This window comes from Lacerta agilis, chromosome 4, assembly GCF_009819535.1.
Source record: "Lacerta agilis isolate rLacAgi1 chromosome 4, rLacAgi1.pri, whole genome shotgun sequence".
In the NCBI taxonomy this organism is placed as follows: Eukaryota; Metazoa; Chordata; class Lepidosauria; order Squamata; family Lacertidae; genus Lacerta; species Lacerta agilis.
Window position 1 is genome coordinate 9,724,823 of NC_046315.1, and position 9,914 is coordinate 9,734,736.

At 45.0% G+C, this 9,914-nt stretch overlaps 1 protein-coding gene across 1 annotated transcript in view; it reads right to left on the reverse strand.

Annotated features, from left to right (window-relative positions):
- The window catches only part of TENM4 (teneurin transmembrane protein 4), a 202,290-nt gene extending 194,854 nt beyond the window's left edge, over positions 1 to 7,436 (reverse strand). The window contains exon 1 of the mRNA XM_033146027.1: positions 7,195 to 7,436. The gene's annotated coding sequence lies outside the window, so the exon portion shown is untranslated. The remainder of the gene's footprint in view (positions 1 to 7,194) is intronic.
- Between the last annotated feature and the right edge of the window lie 2,478 nt (positions 7,437 to 9,914).

Consider the following 9,914-nt stretch of genomic DNA (forward strand, 5'->3'; position numbering starts at 1 on the left):
CAGTCTGAATCTCATTCTCTTTCTTCTTTTGGGTTACATTTCACGTTGCCGCTGCAAGGCGAATTGTTAATGCCTAAGACAAGCTCCCCCCCCCCCCAATATCCTTACCTTGTATCGCTGGAGCGCATAGTTCAAGAAACATTCGAGAGTTACAATGCTGCGTCTCGTTTTTCACTCCGAATGTACACAGCCCGAGACACATCAGTACCAATTCATTTTATCCAGGAAAACAGGCAGACAACATAATTATGCCCTGTACACATCCCCTGAATAAGCACCCTTGAACTCACGTCAACCTCTGGTTTGCTTAAAATTCAAAAGCTGAATCAGACACTGGAGCCAATTGAAAACAAGTCAACAAAGGTCACTCCCGGCGAGGTCAGGAGCTCTCGAGTCAACCCTTATTTCATCCAAGAATAAGCGACCATGTAAACAAGGTGATCATACCTTGATATGCAGATGAGGCTGGAGTGCAGGAGATTCCTTACAGCCGTGGTTTACTATGAATGCCCTAACATTAGAGGATAGCCTTCCTATCTTGAAATAAGCTGCCTGAGTGGCTGGGGAAACCAGCAGGGTATAAATAATAAATTATTGTTATTATATGAATGTTTCTGTGATGCTACTGGACTTTCAGCTTTGTAGGGTCTTCCTTTCTAGCTTTACCAAAACACACTGGCTTGGATTCAGACCTAGTTATGCTTACAGTAGACCCATTAAAATCCATGGAGCTTAAGTTAGCCATGATTAACTGGCCTACTCTATGTATGATGGGGCAGAGCAACCCAACCCTTTGATCCACCATGCTAGAGAAGGTCTGGGTGTGGTGGAGGTGTCTCTCTACTTGGCTCTGCTGGCAGGGAGATCTGCCAGGGTGAACGGTGCTGCTGCAACCATCAAGGTTTCCCCTGGGACCGGAAAACCACCCCCTGGATCGAGGCCTTGCTGCTGTTCCATGCAGCAGCTGGCATGATGAAAATCCAGTCAATTGTTGCTCTCCCCACCGTCAGTCTTGGCCAACATAAGCAGCAGAGCTTCGGATGCTGGTCTTGCTATCCGAACACAATGCATTCTCGGGAAATGGTTTGTTAGGCGGCTTCTGCACATGCTGTAGAGGGAAGCGAGGGGCAGATGGGGCTCGTCCACCTGGGAAGGGAGCCCATCTAGGAGAAGGAAAACTCTGATCCTAAACCTCCACTGCCTTGCGGGGCATTTTCAGGAGAAGAAAATACTAAGGAGTTAACCCTACGCACATCCAGAGTGGAGCCCTAAGACGGTTGGACCGTGCCTTGTTCCAACAACTCTTGCAGCCAGGCTGATGCCAAACATATTGCTCTGGATAATAATATAATAATAATAATATTTATTATTTGTACCCCGCCCATCTGGCTGGATTTCCCCAGCCACTCTGGGCGGCTTCCAACAGAAACCAAATACAACAATATCAAACATTAAAAACTTCCCTAAAAACTTTACAGGTGAAACTCGAAAAATTAGAATATCGTGGAAAAGTCCATTTATGTAAGCAATTGTTTTCATTAGCTACTGGAGTTTAATATATGAGATGGACTCTTGACATGCAAAGCGAGATATGCCAAGCCTTTGTTTGTTATAATTGTGATGATTATGGTGTACAATTGATGAAAACCCCCAAAGTTGAAATTGTTAATTTGGGGTTCTCATCAGCTGTACGCCATAATCATCACAATTATAACAATTGTGATGTTATGCATGACATGAGTCTATCTCATATATTAGTTTCACCTTTTAAGTTGAATTACTGAAAGAAATGGACCTTTCCACGATATTCTAATTTTTCGAGTTTCACCTGTATTTGCTGCTTTGCATATTGCGGGACCCCAGGCCCCATCACCCCTGGCTACTGGTCATGATGTCAGTACAGAGTCAGGCAACATCAGAAGAGTCTCAGGTTCCCCGCTCTTCCTCTATACCGTGCCCTCATTTTGGGAGGGAATCCCACTTTCCCTTGGCAGAGGTGAGGGGCAATGTTTTCTTTCCATTTCCCCCACTCTTGCCAGCCTTTGCTGGGGGAAGCTGAGTCTTTGGCCATCAGTAGGCCACTTCCTGATCCCGAGAAAAGAAACGCAATTCATGTTTATAGCTTTGAGGCGAAGAGGATCGAGCTGCGTGAGCCGAAACGCGGACTCGGAAACCGTTAAAAACCAAGCCGGGCGTATTCAGAAGTTGTATGTCAAGAAGAAGGCAGTAAAAACAAAAGAAAGAAAAAAGAGTGCTTTTGATGGATGCACCATCAAGAAGGGTAGCAGCGAGGATATAAATATGAATTTATCAGTAGTTAAAAGCTTGTGTGTAAAAATGGGTTTCTACAATGGAACTGTACGTTTCAGTGGGAGATTGCCAATATAACGCTAGGCAGGATGTGGGGTTGTATAATGTTTAATGCAAGCGTCAATAACAGCACAGAAGAAGGAAGGGGCTTAGCGGAGGAGAGAGAGCGGAGCCAGCCCTCCCAGCCAAGATGAAGAACAATCAAAATCAAATAGGAAGGAGAGAAGAAAGCTGCAAAACCCTGCTAAGAATGATGGCTTTATTTCTGAAACTCGGACACATTCCTAAGTGTTTTTTTTTTTGGGGGGGTGATATTCTTTGTATTCATGCCTTTTAAAAAGCCTTTCTCCTGAGAGAGCAAGCAGCTAGGACTTAATAAAGAACAATGCTGAAACAGGAACCCAACTCAGCTCGCTCCCCCTCTTCCACGTAACGTGGAAGAACGGTGTGATGTCATTACTCAGAATGTAGGAAGCGCTTGGCTGTTCAAGCCAATGGCCCATCTCGTCCAGCATCTTTGTCTCAAAGTGGCCAACCCGGGAAGTCCACAAGCAGAAACCTGTTGCCGCAACAGCACCCTCCGCACTTGCGATTGTCCACAACTGATTGATAGACATGCTGTCTCTGAACATAGCCTTATCTTCCATGAATCTGTCTAATCTTTCAAATCCCTCCAAGTTGGCAGCCATCATTGCTGATTTTGGGATTGGCTTTAACTCTGTGATGTGTGCATTTTCTTTCCCGGCCTTGTATCCTCCAACATTCGGTTTCAATGGATTTCCCGCGTTCCAGTAACGAGAGGAAGAGAAACCCTTTGTCGACTTTATTCACACCTCACAAAACGTTATACACCTCCATCAAGTCCCCTCATGCTACAAGATATAGCTGAGAAGAAGGGGAATGTGACACAAGGCAACTGAACACTGCAGGCCACCCCAAGTCCTGCCCCATCTCTGCCTCCTTCCTACTGCACATGTGGTTCAAGTTTGAAAAGTGTTCCATGTGTGCCTTTGAGCAAAGCTAGGGACACTCCACAGGAGGGAGGGTCTTAGTCACCTCCCCTGTTCCTGAGAGGCATCCCACAGCTCAAATCCACAAAACAGTGCAGTCAACAAACACCTAGCAGCAGCTAGACTGATGAGTTGCTGCATTTTGCAACCCTAACCATGTCTTCAGGGGAGTAAGATCACCTTTGAAGGTGACCTGGAAACTACAACTCATCCAGAATGCGGCAGCAAGACTGGTGACTGAGAGCGGCCGCTGAGACCACATAACACCGGTCTTGAAAGACCTACATTGTCTCCCAGGACGTTTCCGAGCATAATTCAAAGTGTTGGTGCTGACCTTTAAAGCCCTAAACGGCCTCGGCCTAGTATACCTGAAGGAGCATCTCCACCCCCATCGTTCAGCCTGGACACTGAGGTCCAGTGCCGAGGGCCTTCTGGCGGTTTCGTCACTGCGAGAAGCAAAGTTACATGGATCCAGGCAGAGGGCCTTCTTGGTAGTGGCTCCTGCCCCATGGAATGCTCTCCCATCAGATGTCAAAGGAATAAACAACTATCTGACGTTTAGAAGACATCTGAAGGCAGGCCTGTTTAGGGAAGTTTTTTTAATGACGGATGTTTTAATGTATTTTCAATCTCCTGTTGGAAGCCTCCCAGAGTGCCTGGGAGACCCAGCCAGATGGGCGGGGTAGAAGTAATAAGCTGTTGTTGTTGTTGTTGTTGTTGTTGTTGTTGTTGTTGTTGTTGTTGTTGAAGTAATACGTTGTTGTTGTTATAGTAGTATAAGTAATAAGTTGTTGTTGTTGTTGTTGATGATGTTGTTACAGTAGTATAAGTAATAAGTTGTTGTTGTTGTTGTTGTTGTTGTTGTTGTTGTTGTTGTTGTTGTCGTCCTCCTCCTCCTCCTCCTCCTCCTCCTCCTCCTCCTCCTCCTCCTTATATATGCACTTTGTGACAGAGACTGATAATCCAAGAAATGTGAGACTCCCGACAGTAGTTTGTTCAGGCAGCAGTTTCAGCACCACAGACAGTTCCAAGTAGACAGTTTGCTTCGAGGAAAGGCTGAATTTGTCCAAGGTCCCTGGCATCTCCAGTTGAGAAGATCAGGTAGCATAAGAACGTATGAGCATCCTGCCTGTGGGGATCCTGAAAGCAGGACTGAGCAAAAAATGCACTGCCACCTGCTATTTCCAGCAACTAGTATTCAGAGCTGAACTCCAACAATGGAGGCAGAACACAGCCAATGTGGTTAGTGGCCATATCTAGCCTTGTCCCCCCATGCTTCTTGTGGGAGGGAGTTCCACAGTTTATCTCTGAGCTTCATGAAGAAGCAATTTCTTTTGTCTGTCTCAAATCTTCCAGCACCCAGCTTCATTTCGTATAGATGGGTTTTAGTGTTCTAGCATTAGAAAGGCCCCAGTCAAGATCCTGGAAAGCTACTGCCAGTCAGAGCAGACAGTACTGGATTAGATGGACAAATAGCCTGATCTGACAGATGGCAGTATTGTAATGCTCAGTGGCAAAAGGGGGGGGCAGGAAAGAGGTTAGTCAACACACCAGGGCCCCCCAAATAGATCCGATTAGATGTGTCCATAGACTCAGAGTACATTTGCAGCAGTTTCTGACAACCTGTGGTTGACAACACTTTTAAAAGTGATGGGAGTTTCTTAGGAGCAATAAAGCCTCACCTGTAACATGCAATTATCCAAAGACAGAAGGCAAGGAAAGAGATGTGGCAAAGGAACTTGGGGAAGTGGAGGGAGAGACTAATGGGGAAGGATACTAATTGATTGATGTGGTGCTTTGTAGGGTTCCAGACTTGCCGGAGCAATATTTTAGGCAGTGGAAAATGCATCCGATGACATCTCCCCCATTATGTCTTAACAAGATCAAGTTCTGCTGCACTGCAGACTACAATTATACTCTCTGTGATCGGCACAGCTAGGAGGCTAAATCTTTTCAATATATTGACTGATTCCAGTTTCTTAAATAGGATATTGATTTATTCCGCTTCGGGGGGACGAAGCTATACAAAAGAAACGTACGCACGCGTAAGCCCATTCTGAATTTATGTTTCTCATTCCCGTTTTAAATGGGGAAAATAGCCTTACAAACTACGGTTAATGCCGATGATATTTCCAAACTGTGGAAGACGACTGCGAGGCAATTTCCTCTTTCTCTTCGTCCAAGTAAAAATGCGTCAGGAATAAGCGATGAAGCTACTACTAACACTAAAAAAAAAAGAGGAAACGAAAGCTAAACTAAGTCCCCACTGAAAGTAAGGAAGAGCCATAATTCAGTGGCACAGGATGTGTTCTGCATGAAAGAAGCCCCATGAAAGACCTACATTGGCTCCCAGTAAGTTTCCAAGCACAAAGTGTTGGTGCTGAGCTTGAAAGCCCTAACGGCCTCAGCCCAGTAGACCTGAAGGAGCATCTCCACCTCCATTGTTCAGCCTGGACACTGAGGTCCAGCTCCGAGGGTCTTCTGGCGGTTCCCTCCTTGCGAGAAGTGAGGTTGCAGGGGACCAGGCAGAGGGCCTTCTCGGTAGTGGCGCCCGCCCTGTGGAACACCCTCCCACCAGATGTCAAAGTGAAAAACAACTACCAGACTTTTAGAAGACATCTGGAGGCAGCCCTGTTTAGGAAGTTTTTTAATGACTGATGTTTTAATGTATTTTAATCTCCTGTTGGAAGCCTCCCAGAGTGCCTGGGAGACCCAGGCAGATGGGCAGGGTATAATAAGTTGCTGTTGTTGTGGAGTATAAGTAATATGTTGTTGTTGTTGTTGTTGTTGTTGTTGTTGTTGTTGTTGTTGTTGTTGTTGTTGTCCTCCTCCTCCTCCTCCTCCTCCTCCTCCTCCTCCTCCTTATATAATGACTGGTGTTTTAATGTATTTTAAATCTTTTGTTGGAAGCCACCCAGAGTGGCTGGGGAAACCCAGCCAGATGGGTGGGGTAGAAATAATAAACTATGAAGAGGAGGAGGCCAGACGGCATGGCAGAAGTGAGTGGGTGGGGTATAAATATATTATTATTATTATTATTATTATTATTATTATTATTATTATTATTATTATTATTCTAGAGAAACTGGAAAATTGCTGCCAGTCTGAACAAACAATACTGGACTATTCTATTGACTGATTGATTCCAAACAGTTATATTCTGCTCCAGTGCTATTTTTCTAGAAAAAGAGTTGCTGGAACTCACGACGAACGCCTCGATGGCATGAAGTGACCACTGCATCAGCGAAGCTTCCCATGACACCTTCCTGCAGCGCAGAGGAGCCACTCGGCGCTCACTAGAGCAAGCCAAACAAAAATGAAGACAATCTGTCCTCGGTGAGAAGATGGGAGGGAGCGGGCAGATCGCTCTGCCTTCCCACCCCCTTCTCTCAACAAGAGAGACAGCAACAGATGGGAGAGATGTTTGCATTCGGCACCCCGGCAAAAACAAAATTCTGCGCTAAGGAAAATGCAAATGTCATGCTCGGAAGGCGCCATGCAAATGAAATCCATTTGCAAATATTTATCTGTTTAGCATAAATTCTATTCATTGCCGCTGATTCACACCTGAGAGAGCCACTGCCGGCCCTGGGCTAAGTGGACCAAGTTCAGCTTCAGAAGGGCAGTGAAACGGGCCTCATACTGTCAAGACTGCTGGGGGTGTCACTATAAAATATATCCATGGATAGAGATAATGAACATACATGCGCAAAGCCCAAATCCCCATCTCTGGATTACGGTCAGCCCCATTCATTTCTCTGGCGCATCACCAGGTGCCCTAGACATAACTCTCAGCCTTTTCTCTACATTCATGAGGACTAGATGCCTGGCACAAACGGAGCATCTTACACCACTCCAGTCAAACAGGACTTACCTTGTCTCAAGGGGGATGTTACTGTTAAGTAGCCAGTTGTCCTGAGCATGGGTGGACTCTTGCGTCCCAGCTTGCTGCTCTCCAGAAAGGGAGTGGTCTGTCGGAGCGGGGCTGGGATTGCTCCGCGGGGTGAAGTTCCCTCGATTGAGAGAGTTGAAGGAGGCCGCGTGATGTTGGTTTGGCGTGTGAGCGTGGGAAAGTGGAGGTGGGGGGGTTCGGAGCCTGGAGTGGTTCTGAAGACTTGTCGGGTGATCTACGGGGGAAACAAAAAAAAACCCAATGGTGAGTTTCGAGAACGATTTACTTTCGGACATCTCTATCCTTTTTATATATATATATTTTTAAATTTATTTTTGATGCATCAACAACAAACAAACAGAAAAAAAACATAAATACAAAACTACACACAAGAATAGCAACAAACACAGAACTCAAACAACAAAAACACAATTTGATCTTAACACCATAGACCCGACCTCCTGTCTATTCCATATTTCGATTTCATATTACTTATTGCCAAAAACCCCACATGTTTATCATAATTTAACATCTTCTTGATATATCTTAACTTTTATATCTAGCTTACAATTATTACTGAAATTCCTCGAATGCTGCAACAGAATTTAAACAGCAGTAATTATATTTCAAATATTCTTTGTAAACCTCCCATTTTGAAACAAAATCCTGTTTTGGTTTATCCTTTATTTTCTCTGATAGACCATCTAATCCAGCATATTCTGTCAGCTTTTGGACCCAACCATGTATAGAGGGGATTTCAATACTCTTCCATTTTGCCGCAATGAGAACTCTTGCTGCTGCCGTAGCGTATAAAATGAGACAACATCTTCCATGGTGGAATCTAAGGCGCCAGGCATCTGGTTCCCTACAGGTGAGAAGATACCTTTCCAGCGACTCCTTTTGCTAAAAGTGTATGCAAGCTCACCTTTATATTATTGCACTTTAAAATAAAACACATGCATTCCCATTAACATCTTACACCCTATATTCCAGCAGCCAAAAGTCCCCCAAGAGGTTTTTGTAGCTCCTTGAGGCAATTTGCCAGTTTAATTTCACAGTGTTTTTCACTGCACCCCAAGCAACTTGGTGTTTTGTTTTTGTTTTTACCGTATTTGCCCAAATATAAGCCACACTTTTTTTCCAAATTCCGATCGTGAAAAATTAAAGTGCGGCTTATATTCATGACCTTACGACACCTGCAAAGAGGCATGGCTCCCCCCCCCCACCGAGAGCAGCCTGGGAGTGTGGGGCAATGGCGCCCGTCCTGTCCAAGCCGCCAAATTTTAAAGGCATGGCTTATTTGCAGGTGCGTCTTATATTCGGGCCAATACGGTATTTAAAGCTTTCTAGTTCAGTTTATTAATTGTGCACAGGAATATCACAGTTTGGAGTTGTGCAAAGGAATATCATCTACTTTGAAACTAATGTGTGCATACAGACTAAGGAAAGGAGATTGATGGCCACAAATGAGAAGAAGAAGTCTCACAAGGTCTTTGCACTCTCAAACTCGCCCTTATTTTGGGTGGCTGGGGAGGCAAAAAGACAGCAGGGAAGATTGCGCCAATTAAATTTGGAAAGAAGCAGACAGGTTTCTTTTACCTCGACCACACTAAAGCATCATTTGCTACTACTTGGCAATTTGACGCAGGTATAACGGTTGTGTTGACTGCTACAGCAGTCTATCTCCTTCCACTATGTTATGCTTACAATATTCACAAACAAACCAAGTATGATACAGACACTGTAAGTCTCTGCTGCTCTGTCTCATGCAAAGCAAGCTACCTCTCTTCTGGCACCACCCCTGGCACCCAGATATATATATTGTCATAATAGTATTTCTCGCGAAGTTTATTGGCTGACTCTTCCTACTAGCCGCAACCCAAGTTAGACTCTGCTTCTATAAAGCTGCTAAGTAAATTCCTATTTTACATCCTCATGATGCAGTTGCTATTACTGACAATGACTTTTGAATTAAGGTAGGCGGAAAGTGTCACTTCTGTTCTCTGTTTACATAGTTTCTCCAATTTCTTCCCTAAATGCAGAGCAGCAAATTTCTCCAGCTCCTGCCAGTGTGATTTCCCCCCACAGGGATTTATAAGGTACATTCCTTTCCAGATAGTCATTTACTATTCCACACATACCCCCTCATCCTGAGCCCTAGAGCCTTTCTACTATATTCATGCACACTTATGTCATGTTTCAGCATTGCAATCGTAATATACCTTGACTGGGATTAAAAAAGGGATTTCTAAAGCTTTTCTCTTTTTCTCGCTCTTTTCAAGTTCTCAAATCGGAGCCCTTAACTAAGCAACCTGTGAAATCTGAGTGCCGCAACGTACCGCAGGAAAGCAACACTTTCGGAGAATACCTGTACCATGACACACCTTTTAGGCTGACAAATATATTACGGTATATGGGACACTGGTGGAGCTGTGGGTTAAACCAGAGAGCCTAGGGCTTGCCGATCAGAGGGTTGGCGGTTCGAATCCCTGCGACGGGGTGAGCTCCCATTGCTCGGTCCCTGCTCCTGCCAACCTACCAGTTTGAAAGCACATCAAAGTGCAAGTAGATAAATAGGTACTGCTCCGGCGGGAAGGTAAACGGCGTTTCTGTGCGCTGCTCTGGTTCACCAGAAGCGGCTTAGTAATGCTGGCCACATGACCCAGAAGCTGTACACCGGCTCCCTCGGCCAGTAAAGCGAG